Source organism: Anas acuta, chromosome 11 (genome assembly GCF_963932015.1).
Source record: "Anas acuta chromosome 11, bAnaAcu1.1, whole genome shotgun sequence".
NCBI classification, from domain to species: Eukaryota; Metazoa; Chordata; class Aves; order Anseriformes; family Anatidae; genus Anas; species Anas acuta.
The window spans coordinates 5,244,920-5,260,066 of NC_088989.1; the positions used below are offsets into that span (position 1 = coordinate 5,244,920).

The following is a 15,147-nucleotide window of genomic DNA, read 5'->3' on the forward strand; positions in this document are numbered from 1 at the left end:
TATCCATAACTCTTGAACACCTCATAAATAGAGGCTGCCGATACGCTGCCTTAATTTCATTTGGGATCACCCTTCTGTTAGGCATCTGCCTTATGTTGCACCTAAAGTGCATCAGAAGGGACACCAGGGCAAATTCTGTGCAAACAAATCCATTCTTGAAAAGCAACCCAGCTGCTGCAGCTCTAGAGAAAGCCTGCATTAACACCACCCTGCAGGCACCACGCTCTGCTGTTCTGTGACAACTGAGACGTGCTGTCCACGTAAGCTGCTCAGACAGCCCTGTCCCGTGAATACTACGTCCCACTCTTCGAAATGCATTACAGCTATTGATTGCTTTTTGAAAAAAGCTGCCAAGGCAAAGTTATACACAAGCCTTTTGTTAGATCTTCATCTCTTCTGCACTGCCAGAAGCAGAGCGCTTGAACGGCTCGTTCTCTTCAAAGCTACAGCAATGTTTGTTGTGCAACTACTGCAAACTCCTGAATCATGTAAACAGGGGCAAGAGCCAGAAAATGCTTCACTGGACTTAAAAGTTCACATCTGCCTTAGTTACTAGGACAAAAAAAAATGAAGGCAAGCACTTCGTTTATAAGCAATAAATCATGCAAAGACCAGAATTAAACATGACTTCTTGCAACATGGATTTCTTTCATCTGGTTTATTTAGCACTCATGACCTTGGCAAAGTACCTGCGGAAGCGCCCACCGACGCTGGGGAGCAGCAATCCCCACCTTCTGTTATTTCAGGCCACAGCAGACGACAACACAACACTACGTTAGTCAGCCAGGTTTATAAATCTGCAAAGTCACCTGGAAATGCTGCACAGTTCCAGACCTGCTGCAGCCCGGCAGCCGACGGAGCGCTGCTGTCCCTAAAAAGCCTCACGGTAACGGCTCTCAGCCCGGACCTGGTGGCAGCTGCACCGTTTTGCAAAACAAATGCTTGGCAAAGCTGCGGCTGCTGACAGCAAGATGACCCCCTCCGGTTTCTTTAACTTCTTGTTTCAAAAAGTTTAGTACTAGAAACCATCCCCTTACTTCAACTTTGTGGTTTGGGTGAAAACTTGACCTTCTCTTCACCCACCTGCCTTCTGGTCCTGATCCTTTTCCAGCATTAAGAACCCTTAATGTGCCCAATATGCTCAGAACTATGACAAACAAGGGGAGGGAGGGAATACCCAGGTGCTTGGGATCACAATTTCACAGAAATCTCAAAAAGCCACCACTGCCAGCAATGCCAAGTTCTGCAGCTGGTACCAAGAGGTCCTGGGACAGGAGGCATTCTGTTTGGATGAAGATGGGACACCATAGATTAAAAAAATATATATATCTATAAGGAAAAAAAAAAGTTTTCTTCACTATCTACAGAAGAAAATCTGCATTAGATCATAATAGCCTGTTTTGGCCATACAACCATTTGCTCAATTTACTGAAAATTTAGTAGTTGCCCAATGCTGAGCTGCCAATCTGTGCTTAATACATAAGGGATATTTTTCCCATCCTTTAGAGGCTGCTGCAACGTCACATTCAGGAACTACAATTGGTTTTCCAAGTACTCGGGGAAAAAATATTTATCTATTTTTAGCAACCTCTAGAACAAACAAGATGATTTGTTGTTCTTGTTTTGTCTTTAAAAGCAGACAACAATGCAAGTATGAACGGACGAGACATTTTATCTACAGCTTACTGCAGTTTAAGATTGCACACATCAGGAAGAGTCAACAGATATTTAGAATAAAAGCATTACCTTTACATATTGTTATACTTCTATGTCTCTTCTCTTTGTCTTTGCAGAGTTATAACCTGGCTGTACAAATCCTAATCTTAATAGAAGTACACATATTTGGTTTTGCCTAGAACTGATTATAGGCTACTTAAAATGTAAGTAAATCTAATACTAACCTCTACACATGCCAGGGTATATAAACATGCTCACAGAAAATGGTTATCAGCTTGCAGAATGCCGAAGGCATTCAATTAATACTCACGCCATTTAAATGTTCCCAATACTATTTGCAATGTAGCAAAACCCACAAAATCCCTGCCTGGCCTACGGAAAGCCATCTCCTGCAGGGTTTCTTCTTTTCCTCGCTCCCAGCCATCTCACTTCATACACTAGATGGAGCTTCGTCCCCTGCTTCCCCCAGCCTGCTGGCTGATGCTGCGCTCCTCACAGGATGGATAAAGAGGAGTGAAGAGGCAGAGGGTGAAACACCCACCTCACCCCAAGTAAACAAAGCACAGGCAATTGCTTCAGGAACACCGTGATACCAAGGGGGTGTCTGGGCTCTAACAGCACCCTCCCAGGTCCTGCTCTCCCCTCCCCACTTTGGGCACTGATTTGTCATTTTGTAGAGCAACAAGTGTGTAGTAACTGCAAACCCCAAACCGTGCTGCAGCTCCTACCAGCCTGCACCATGGCCATGAGGCACTACTTTGAGTTCACGCCAGCACATTAAAATTACTTTGTTTTTCTCCCCTATAAAGAGGCAGCATTAACTCATTACCAGATTACACACCTGAGTTGCTCACTGGCTTTCGTGGATCTCTCTTTCTACTCCCACTTACTTGCTTTCAATGTTAGCTCTTCAATCCAGCAACCTCAACTGTCTGCAGCGAATGCCCCTGCTGAGGCTCCGGACATGGATCCGTTGACACTTCTGGGAAACATCGCCGATCAAAGTAAAATTCCCCCTGACTTACAACTGATGCATTTGGTCTTTATTGTTTCAGAGAACAGTTCAGGAGAAACAGCTCATCCCGTGCAAACCACACTGACATGTTCGAATAGGAACAACCAGCAGAACAAAGCTAGCCTGACTTCTGGGGAGCTGCCAAGGCTCCATTAGGATTTTTCAAAGCACAACATGTTGTGGTCCATCATTAGGATTTCAGGGAGGAGTTCTTCAACTCACAGAATCGTGGAATAGTTTGGACTGGGAGGGACTTCAAAGCTCACCCATTTCCTCCCCTGCCATGGGCAGGGACACTTCCCACTAGCCCAGGCTGCCCAAAGCCCCATCCAGCCTGGCCCTGGGCACTGCCAGGGATGGGGCAGCCACAGCTTCCCTGGGCAACTTGTTCCCGAGGCTCACCACCCTCCGAGTAAAGAATTTCTTCTTAATATCTAATCTAAACCTACCCTCGTTTAGTTTAAAGCCATTCCCCTTGCCCCATCACCACACCACTGACCAAGAGCCCCTCCCCAGCTGTCCTGCAGCCCCCTTTAGGTACTGGAGGGCTGCCATAAGGCCTCCCCAGAGCCTTCTCTTCTCCAGCCTGAAGGACCCCAGCTCCAACCCAGGTGAAAGAACCACTCCTGATGTCCTAAAAGGCCAGTATGGTAACGTAAGGGTAAGCAGCAGAAGCTTCAGGCTGAACCAGACAAGGTCATACCAAAGAGGACAGAGAAACATGGGTGTCAGTGGTACGGGACACCTGGGTAGGACCTCATGCCTGGGGGCACCTGTGCTCAAGAACATGGGACTGAAACTGAAGCAATGAGAAACACAGAGCCCACTTCAGAGCGGGAACCTAAAGAAAAGTTTGGCTTTTTAATCTCACAAAATGGAGGTTGACAGGGATGAGTGTTGCTGTCTATAAATATCGCGGAGAAACAAACACCCAGAAAAGAACAACCCTGGCGTTTCACCAAGTGATATAAACCAGCTATGAGTAAGATTAAATTAGTACCAACAGTTATATTCTGAGAAGTCCAGTCCCCAAACAGTTTCCAGCTGGAGGACTGGCAAAGGAACAACGTGCATCCTTGCAAAGCCCCGCTGCCTAATCGAAGCAGGTCACTGCAGAGCGAAGCAGCCAGTAATGAACTAAGGGCCACAAAAGATGCCCTCCAGACAAGGGCTCCAATGGGACAGACACACAACAACACAAACTAAACTCTTTGGTTAAGTAGTGCTGGAATCTAGTGCTGTATTATGCCATTATCCTTGTATTTACCAGCATGGCCAAATGCTGCCCTTCTGGAAGGCGAGCATGACAACGTGAGAAGGTTTCTTACCAGGTCCTACCAAAATAAATAGAGATGCTCCTCTAGAGCTACCAGCTCGTTCAGACCCTAATAAAATACTCCCCTTACCATCTGGCTTGCTGGACCAGCTGGAAAGCAAGTGTCAGCAGCACTTGTGCTGCAATTTCTTGGAACTGCCTCTCGCCCCCACCTTTGGGAGCGTCGTTGCCCAGATCCTCTCCTCCGTTAGCCCAGCTGAGTGAGCCAGAGTTCAGAAGTGTTGAACTGGAGCAGTAAATAATACCTCAAAAATGCGACCCCTCCTTTTTGTCTAATGTGGAAATAACTGGAGCGCCTATGTCACTGCTTTGCAAACCAGTGCCTGCAGTTAGCTGACTCCACCTTTCGGGGCCGGCTCTTACACTATTCCCCAGATTTCTGTACCGAACCACACGGAGACCAAGGGGCGAAATGCTTCCTTAACTTGGCACAGCTGCACGCTCAAATGGAGAAAGCCACAGGATAAGACTAACTTCAAATACTCACAATAGCAAAAGGTCCACAGACAGGCTCCAAATAATGGTCAATTTTGATCATGCAAAGATTCCTCCAAGCCGGTATTTCTTAAATATGCAAAATCTCCCAGCGACTGGTGCAAGTCGCTGACATCCCAGTGCAAAAAGAAAGCTACAGTTAGAAAAGTGTGGGAGCAGGTGATGGAAATGAGAAGCTGTTATTCATTAACGTCGGAACGATTCTGCCTCAGCCCTGATTTTCTGTCAACCACACCACATTACTCAGCTCAACTGGCCTGCCGAGGCAGCCTCAGAAAGCTTGCCCTAAAACAAATGTTCACATAGGTCGCAGGTTTTTGGCAAAGATTTGCTTCTTTATTCAGAAAACAAAGAAAACAAACAATAAATGCACACCGGCCATACTTCCTTCTCCTGGAAGGCCTCCCCAGCTTTCCACACAACGCCTTCCTGACCAGGCCAGGGGCGCCTCTAGCAGCCCAGGCCGCACAGCCAAAACCAGTCAGTCACTTGAAATATATACATATTTTTTCCAAGTCAAGATGTTTATGACACGCCTATAACTCACAGCAGATTTTGAACTCTCAGTCCCTCCTAGGAAGTTTGCTTTGCAAGGAGAACTACCTCCGCTTTGCCCTCAGGAGCCGCCCCCCCACCCCTTTGTCTGCCCACCACTTTCTGCTGTCCCAGAGCTCTGACGCTTTAAGAGGTTCACCTGCCCGTCCTATCCCAGGGAAAAAAAACAATAACCCAAAGATTTGGGGGCCCCATCCCCACACCACAAATCCAGAAATAACATTCTGCAGCAAGAGCACGTGGAGCAGACAGAAGGCATGCAGAGAAGGAGCATTAATCCAGAGCAGATCTAGCGGGACACCTTTCAGAGACAAGACAGCAGCTGAAGGGTCCAACACCCACACATCCCAGACAAATTTGCGATCAGCCACGATGCCTTTCAACACATCGATTCTGAGCAGAGCCTCTTAAGAGACTTCCTTAGGAACACACAGCCTGGGCAGTAAAGACGAGAGTTGAAACTGCATCTCTAAATCCCACTACCATCCATCCATCCCCTGCAGCCAGCAGTCATGTGTCTTTAATCATCCTATGTAGCACTGACAAGCAGCACATTATGTAACTGAAGGTAAACCTGCCAGATTCTTGCAACACCCACTCACAAGTTCAGCAGAAGAATCCTTTCAGTCCATTACACCGGCACAAAACCCCAAACCCTCAGTATCTTGTTAGCATTCAACGTCCTGGGCTCCTCATCCAGAATTTTCAGTGAAGTTCAGAAGTGGAGCAGAATGAACACCTTCACTGGCCACGTTATTTCCAGTCTGGGAACAATGAGCTTCAGCCTCCAGTGCCCTTTTAATATAGTCTAATTTATTCTGAAGGAAAAAAAAAAAAAAAAAAAAAAGTGCAGCATCCAAAACCGAAGTACGCAACCTGAAAAACATCCTTCTGTCTAGCAGAGCAAGCACTTTCTAAAGACAATTACATTAGTTCATGCTGCTAAAATTGTTTTTTTAAAAACATTTGGGAGAAAGCAGAAAGGATTCTACAAGATACACAATGTTAAATTGGAAATGTTATGTTGCAGAAAAAAAATGAAGGTGATCAATGCACTCACTATTATGTTCTAATGATTAAATCCATAGACAAGTTGTTTGAAACTGAAGTCTTTAGTGCTTGAATGCTTACATATGAGGTTTAAAAATCAAACAAGCATTTAACACTACCACAAAGAGCCAGCACATTAAATCTTTACAGACTGGGATTCAAACATTCCCCTGAAAAAACAGCAAAAAGGCCCTAGGCAAAAAGCAGGTTCCAACGTCCAGCCCAGCACTTACCTCTGCAGAAATGGCAACAGGTAAATTGGATCCTGCAAATTAAAGGCAGAGTAACTCACTTCACAGACAAAAGGCTGGTTTTTTTTGTGTGTTTTTTTGTTTGTTTGTTTTTTCCCAAAATGGATCAAAACCTTTGGTCCTGCAGTAGCCCAGAAAAGGATTACAAATGAAGCACTGGCAAGCACCAGCGAGGGAGGCACTGAAGCCTGACCCCTGCTGCCTCCCAGTCAACACAACCAGGCTACGGCTATCACTTCAGGTAAGTTGTATCCTTCCTTGCTTAAGGAAAACCTCAATATAATGCCATTAAAAAGGGCAACAAAAAGCATTCCAGTGACAGGTCATAGTTTGAGAGGTTGAAAAGCTCCTTCCCTGCCCATGTGCAAGTACCAAAGTGTAACTAGCAGGAACAACTCCCGTCTGGTCTGACTGACCTCATCGAGAAGTCCAGGGCACTTCCAAGGAAGCTTGATGAAGATGAGCAGAGAGTCATGTCCACAAAACGAAACCAGGCCAAAAAAATACCCTAGAAAGCTCATCGACTTCTGAGAACTCTTACAGTATTCCTTTAAGGAATCACTTTTGCATTGCATTGTTCAACAGCAGCATCGTTTTATAAACCACTAGAGTACTACCCTTCAAGAAGCGACATGCAAGAGCTTTTCTGTAATGTTATCCATCACCTCTAGAGAAGCAAACAAAAATTGATAATGGCAGGTAACTGCTGCTTTCTAAATTGTTCATTCAAGAATGAATGCAATGAAACTCTTTGGAGCTTCTAAATCACATTTGCAGATACAAGGTGGAACCCACCCTGCACACATTGCTGTACTGGGTAGCATTTCATGTGCATAAAAGCGTTATCAGTCAACACACTCCAAGACACAATGGCCAAATCATATATTTTCCCCATTGTAATTAAAAAAGATGATTGTAACTGTTTCTAATGGTGTTGGGGACCTTCAGATGCATGGGAAGAAGACAAGGAAAAAAAAAAAACAGTACCTACAGAAAATGGATCTAAAATTGAATTTCTGGCATAGCAATAAAACAACATGCTGCTTGGAAACATCCTCCCACTCCTATTTAACATAATGGGGGAAATGACTTGCTGCCAAAATAAACTTCAAAAATTTGTTTGCCATAGAGGAAAACCAAGCAGACTCAAGTTCTACATGCAGAACCCAGGATCAGGAGTGTGAAGGTTTCTCCGTACCTTTTAGTGGCAGTTCATTTCAAACTGTTATGTCTACATACTTCATCGTGCTTCCAAAACCTTTTATTTACAAGAAAAAAAATAAAAAATGGGGAAAAAAAGACTAAAAAAAAGCCTCCTAGAAACATAAAACCCTGTTAAATGCCCTGTATAAACAGATCACCAAGTGTAACATTTTCCCTATTCTATTAGTCCACTCCCAAAATACTGGCATCTGAAAGCAAAATATTATTTCATGTAGCAAAGAGAGAAGGTATGTTTTTTGAAAAAATATTTGTAGAACAATGCAGGAAAAAAGATATTTACAATTTTAATAAAAATAACGCATACATTTCTTATATGACCATCTATACTCTTAAATGGCAGTTGCTGACCATTAACAACCATAAATAAAGATAAGACCTTTTATTCAATTATCATGCCAAATTTCGAGTTTCTGTAGGCAGCCTGATAAAGCAGCTCAATTATTCCTCCCCTGCTTATCTATTATCTAAAAACCACAGACAATATCATTTCAGACACTAGAAAAATATTTGGAACTTCCTATGCTGTTGCTCAGCCATCCCAACAGACCTCCATGCCCAAAGAGGGGTTTTCATTCTCTATCCCTGCTTTCCTTTTAGGTCTTTTATGTTTTTCCTATCATTTATTTAAGCCAGTATCTTCAACAAACAGGGATCTAACAAACAGCAATCTCTGGAATTTCTTTGAGAAAGTTTGTCACTTATTCAAGATGTAATTCTCATGATGTTTGTCCTAGCAACCTTCAGATTTGAAGTCAAATTACAAGATCACACTTTTAACTGGTGAAGGATTTCAATATATTTATTAAACAGAAAACTTCCCCTGAGCATTTAATTACAAAACAAACTCAGGCATACTTTCAGCGCATCGTATCCAAGTAACTGGGAACTTGGTCCCAAACCCAAGCCATCAACAGGCTTATTTCATTTCACTTCTTACACTGTTTTCCACTGAAAACTCCCCTGCCCTCACGACGTCTGAGAAAAGTGCACTGAAACAGCAATCGCAAGGCAAATGAAATCTGCAACACAGGCAGCATCAGCTATGTTCGTACATCTGATTTACATGTGGATATGTATCAGCTCACAGCGTTCGTAATAGCACGAACCATGGAACCAAACTGGCTGCACATTAAAGCACATGGAAAGGCTGCGTGTGCGCCTGTTCGACTTCTGCACAGAAGAAACAAAGGAGCAAGGAACCATTTACCAACACATGTGGGTTGGTTTTGGGTTGGTTTGGTGTTTTTATATCAGATCATTTTGAAATTTTATTCCTACCTGGGCCAGGGTAGAAATCAAACACATTGCTCTGTACAACACCGCCAACGCTCAGAAAAGAGAAAGGAACAGAAACTTACCGCAGGAATTCATCCTTTTACTTTGTGATCCAGCAAGGCAAGAGCTCGCAGGGAGCAGCTGTGCTCCTGGTGGCCGCAGAACCAAAGGTCTGCACAGAAAGGTGGCAGCGAGCAGCGGCTGCCCCAAACCAACTGCACTGCTACTGCTGCATCTGCCTGCCTGCCCTAGGACTTCTGCAAACGAAAACAGATGAGTAACTACTGCTGCTCTAGCAAACTTCCAAGCCCATGGTCACTAATAATAGCTTTGTTCCTTTTATTACTAAACAAAACCAAAAAAAAAAGTTGAAATGCTTGTGAAGAACACGCTCGCCCGAAGGTTTTCCTGCACGCCTCTGGTGCCACCTCCCACGCGAGCGCAGGCACCGGTCTCGGGGCTGTGTGTGAACATGGTGAGGAGCCATTGTGGGCTCTTGGGAAGGGCAGCCCTTACCAAAATGTTGTTAAATGGTCAGATTTTGTGCTTTATAAATTCCATTGTAGATGCTGAGGAAGAGTTTAATAATGGGGAAAAAAATCTAAACAGATTCCCATTGTCACACAAACCTGAACCCCAGCACAGACACGGGGGAAGCAGGTGGTGAGCGGGGATAGCAAGAAGAAGAGGGAGATGATATGAAGCTGCTACCATGGAGTGAGAGCAGCAGGACAAAAAAAAAAACCCTTCCCTCGCACAAGCCCTGAACTGATTCACCAACAGCAAGAAAGAAAATAAAAAAATATGTATAAAAAAAAACGGAAAAACCACCACAAAAAAACCCTTTGCCAAAAAATCAGATTTTCTCTGTAGAATGAGAAATCACTCACAGAAACTGCTCGGTACAACAAAAGCAACTGGCTGTGAGTCCCCCTGCCATCAGGGAGCCCACCGTGCCTTTTGCTGCACCCCTTTAGCACAGGACCCGCAGAGGCAGGGGCTCAGCCTCGCTGGCCTCAGACCCAGCCACAGCACCACCGGGGCTGGGGTCTCTGTCAGCCCAGCTAACATTGCTGAAAGTGACTCGGTGCCACTGAATGTCCAAAGCACCGTGCCCGAGCTTTTTCACCCTGTTCCCATCCTGGAGCTCCCCGGGTTTTTTAACGGATTAATTTCTATTTCTGCCACCAGGCTGACGGCCGCTGAATAATCCTGAGCATCACAATGAAGGATTTCTACAGGAAGCAACTAAGCCAGCAAAAAGCATCCTCTTGTTCTTCTGAGGGCTTTTTTTTTTTCTTTTTTAGGTTATTTGAACAATGCCACCATGAAAGAGCTAACAATAATGACTGTTACAAAATAGGAAGTTGGATTGTTAGGCAAGCTTTGCCTGCATAACTCCAGCAGCCCAGAGAGGATATGACAGGCACGTCTAAGACAAAGGACTGGACCCAGTGACCTCAGGCATCTCTTTCAGGACTCGGATTTTTGCAACTGACTTACTTAAGAGTCAAAGCCTGCTTGTTTGCTTTCGCTCATTTATGAGATGCGCTGTTCCTGTAACTCTTGCTGAGGCACCAAAGCACACACGTTTCCCAAAAAAGCAGACCAATAAGTGTGTACGTGGAAAGCAAACATCTTGAGGAGGCTGTGATGAGAAGCTTACCTGGAAATAAGTTGCAAAATGGAAAAGCAGAAGCGTGGTATTTAATCTTTTTACGTACCAGAGGCAAATGCAGCAGGACAGATAAATCCTGAGTTACCAGTTGTTAAGCCTGCATAGTTTTTGCAAATCTCCTCAAAAATAATTTAAAAAGCAGTTAAGAGTGGTCTTTAAATAGCACCAACATTATTTTAGCTGCAAGTTTCAAAGATGAACAATTCCCAGGAGGCTCCTAGAGCATCGCTGGGACCAGGGGCAGGGGCACACTTTGGTCATCGATCAGGGAAGGCAACAGCAGCTGTCCCAGCACCACAATAACCCTACTGAAACTACAAAAATCAGGTCTAAGTGCTGGTCTGAGGAACACTGATAGATACCAGCAGCACAAGTGGCCGAGCAGCTGCAGTACGGGAACCTGCGAGTGAATCACTGCAAGGGATGACGCCTCCGTTACTCACCACGGACATAGAGTTATCGGGGTACGACTGGCTTCTATGAAAAACGGAACAGCCAGCAAAGAGGACGACTGACACGTCCATCAAAAACCCAACGCGTGCGGGAAGGGAAGAGGAAGGCTGCAGGAGGAGCAGGAGCCAGGCTAGGACAAAGGTGCCGGGGTGGCCCCGTGCCCAGCTCCTGCCGGGGGTGGGCTGGGGGCTGCTGGCACCACAGCCAGGGACCCGACAGCTCCTTCTGCCAGGCTGGAGACACACAACCAGCAACATCCACCTCAACAGCCTGACCTTTAGGCGAGGCAGCCCGTGCCCTTTTACCCATTTTCTACAATAAATACCGCTGGGACCTTTTCTGCACACATTCGCTGTTTGTGCTACTGAAAATAAGCAAGAGAACAGCGCTGGCGCTCTCAGCCAGCCTTTAGGTGAGATTAGCGAGCTATTCAAGCCCGTTTATGAGGAATTTTAAGTGTTCTCCTTCATGCCAAACAAGAGCTCGTCAAGCAGGGGATTTTTTTATTTTTTTTTTTAAGTACCATTTAATCCAGAAATGGAAGACAAATTTTAAACATATTTTGGAAGCAAGAATTCAGCTTATTACAAAAACAACCTACTGGAGCATAAGCAAGAATACACTCGGAGAGAAATTCTACATCAAAAGAGGCAATATAACACGACTGGCTGAGGGTGCCAGAGCAAGCTGCAGCAGCAGGCAGCTCGGTGGCCTCGGGTGCTGAACACCTGGGGACGCCCACAACCAAATCTCAGCCCCAAAAATCAAGGAAATACTTTGCCACCAACTCTCCAGAAGCACATCACCTCCCAGACAGGTAGCCCAGGGTATGGCTTTTGTCCCAGCAGCTCACCATTTAGCCCCAGCTGCACCTCTTTATAAGCTGTCAGGAAAAGCAAGGTAACAAGAGAAAGGTTTTAATTTCAGCAGGGTGATTTACACGAGGTCTGAGGGGAGAATCCCGTACAGCTATGCTGGGTCTGCCTGGGATGCAGTTCACCTTCCCTGCAGCACCCTGCAGTGCTGTGAGATGCAGATTTTTGAAGTGCAGTGCAGTAGTGCAGCAAACGCAGTACGTTTTTGGGGACTGTCACCCACCGCAACCATTGCACGGGTGGCGTGGGTTTGTCAAAACGGGTTGAAATTAATTATTTTCATAAACACACCGACTGGGGCAGAAAATGTCGTGGTGAGTGAAGCAAACAAACCAAATCAGGTGAGGCAGCCGGGACCTGGCTGCAGCTCCAGCCTCTGACCTGCTGCTCGCACATGGAGCAGGCTGGTTGGAGATTAGGGCCGAGAAGCAAGAACTCATTAGCTCTTCTTCAGGGTTCATGATTCAAATCTGACAAAACACACACTTCAGTGTTTCCAAGCTTAAAGAAAATTCCAGCAGGGTCATGGAAGATGCTATTTATAGCTGCCTTAATCTCCGCGCACTCCAACAGAGCTTAAGTGCACACACATATTTTGTTAGCACTTGAAGAAAAAAAATCTTTGTTGCTGAAAACGTAATCAGCCACAGGTTCTAAAAACGTAGCTGAGTTTTTCCTCACAATATTGCAGTTCAGGCAGGAGCAGCAACGAAAACCAGCCCGTAGCTTTTCCAGGCAGAAAACTGTTACCGGAAAAAAACAGGTCCTGGAAAATATTCAGCGACAACACTGAGAAACGGGAACGTGAGAAGTTGCACAGCGATTAATTTCATCTGCAGGAATCGATCCCTCCTCACCCTGCCTGCACCTATGGATAGGACAGGCTGCTCCGGAGGCTGCCAGCTGCAGGCGAGGTGCCCCGAGAGCTCCCAAATGTGCTCAGGTGCAAAGACACACGGCCGTGGCCAAGCTGCCTTCCTCAGGTGCACACAGAGCGGAGCACAACGCCCTCGGGCAGTAAATATTGATCCCAGCACCTGCTCAGTCTGTGCCAGGATCACAGGGAGGGATGGGCCAGCTCCGTGCCAGTGCTGCTCGGTGCACGGTGCCTCACCGAGCCTGCCAGGAGCGGCTCTGTGGCCAAAAAGGGGGAGCCAGGAGCTACACGGCGAAACCACACGGTGTGGGGAAAGCCGGACAGCCTGTCAGGCTCTAAAGGTAGCGGTCAGCATGCAAAACCACATATGGTGGATGATTAATACAACCCTCAGGGCACCTATACAGGGATCAATACTGCCTGCTGCTGCCACAAATGACCCCCGGGAGCTGAGCGGTGCTTGACGGCTGCCTGGGGCCTCGTCCAAAATCCCTCCGGGATGCTGAGCCAAGGGGCTGGGCCAGGTGACCTTCAGGGGCCCCTTCAACCTGAACTATTTTGTGATTCCGCACTTGGTCCAGAAACACTGACCCTTAGTCTTTGCCTCTTAAATTACCGACCCTATGCTTAAAAGCATGGGAAAATGTCTTATTGGTCCAAGTTAGCAAAGTTTCAGCCACGGCATGGGGGATGCACAACGAGGAAGCACAGGGAGAGATGCAGACACCCAGGCTTGCCGCAGGGCCTTGGGTATCCCATTCTTCATTACTCCTTGTAACTAAGTTGTCTGTACGCTACAGAACAGGCTATTCAGAAGCCGAATGATCCTGCTGCCCAAGCCCTTTCAGTGGCATTAAATAGAGATGTCATGTAAGGTTTTAGTAACGGTGACAGATACTAACGTGAGGTTAGCCAAAGCCAGCTAGTAAGAAAGCACCGACCCCGCACATGTGCTCTGTCCTCATCAAGCATGCCCAGCTTGGGGACACCAAGCTCCCAAAATGCCTTCTTAAAAAAGCTAACAGACGAAACCTGCCTGTAAGGGAACGGCTGCTGAACCCCCTCCCACCCGAAACAAAGTTTTGTTGCGTCAGCCCCCAGCACTTCTGCTCTAACGCAGCACCACGCACACACGGTTCTCTAGCATCCCGCTGCTCTGCATCAGCACCAGTACCCACGACCGTTTCATTACCTTCAAGCAAATTTAAGAAAAAATTACAGGTTTCATTAGGCAGAATCCGTCAGAATCTCCTTGCTCATTTTCTATAAGTGCTACGAGTCCTCGAGCAGGCATAACTCACAGCCGGCAGGCATTTCTCTTAAGGTATGCCTCAAGGAAACTTGATGTACATCCAAACGTCTGCAAGCTTGCTCCTTTCTGTTGGATGCATCTTTCATTTTCCCTAAGAGTGCAAATCATGTTCTGGAAAGGCTGCAGCATGCCAGGGAGGCTTAAAATAGAAAGGGCTGCAGCTTGCGATCCTGCACACACAACCAGAGCGAGCAGCAGCGCTGGGGAGCCGGAGCAGTGGAGTGGTCAAAGCCTGGCGGCGAGCTGCCAGCGGCTCCCTAAAATGCAAGCAGAGGAACGGGAACAGCAATCCAGCAGTCTGGATCAGCAGAATGCGAATGAAATGAGTTGTGACAAATTCACAGCACAATGCAAACCCTCGGGCTCTTGGGTTGCTAAATTTAGGATCTCAGCGCAGGAGGGGAGGGAGAAGAGCTGCAAAAAGTGCTTCAGTAAGGTAGCAGTTAGAGTCAGTTGCAAAAATCAGTGTGATTTTGACCTTGCTGTACAAGGAGCACATCTGCAGCTGGTAGCTAGGCCGTGCACAACTGCTGCTTCTGCATCAACGGGGAACAGCACAGTCGTGTCCTCCCGGGGTAGCAGGGCTCCGAGGAGGATGCAAACAAAGCCCAGGGAGCAGAGCTGTGCCCAGAGGCTGCTGCCCGCAGGCACCGAGCGGTGCAGCGCGTGAACTTTAGAGTCCGCTTAAAAATCTTCCACGTCCGAGTTATGAAAGCACCCCAGGCAGAGCCGCGTCCAAACCTCACGTAATAATGTCAGGTTTATTTCTGTCCGTGACTCCAGCTATATTTGTGCTTCTTGTAGCACTTTAAAGGAACCAAACACACACACACTGACTGGCCGGGGCAGAGGGCGGCTTGCGCTGTCTGTTTCGGAGAGCAACCTCGGTGCATCCCCAAGCTCCTAAGCAATTTCAGGTCAACAGGCAGACAGACATTAAGAAATTTTGAAGTAACTGTTTCCATGGGTTTAAAAATAAGCGGTATTTCATACTTTTTAGAACAAATCAGTGAGTCTCGTTTAGAAAACTTAAAGAAAAGAAAAAACCTTCATCTGCAAGGTGACTAAGCCCTC

The 15,147-nt window shown here is 46.4% G+C and overlaps 1 protein-coding gene across 6 annotated transcripts in view; it reads right to left on the reverse strand.

Moving 5' to 3' along the window:
- The window catches only part of MITF (melanocyte inducing transcription factor), a 97,618-nt gene that overhangs the window by 51,684 nt on the left and 30,787 nt on the right, over positions 1–15,147 (reverse strand). Inside the window, exon 1 of one of the 6 annotated variants that reach the window (XM_068694099.1) lies at positions 13,954–14,219. The exons of 4 other annotated variants lie outside the window; for them this stretch is intronic. The gene's annotated coding sequence lies outside the window, so the exon portion shown is untranslated. Of the gene's footprint in view, positions 1–5,680; positions 5,823–13,953; positions 14,220–15,147 lie in introns of those variants that run through there. One more of the 6 variants, XM_068694100.1, reaches the window with a different exon arrangement.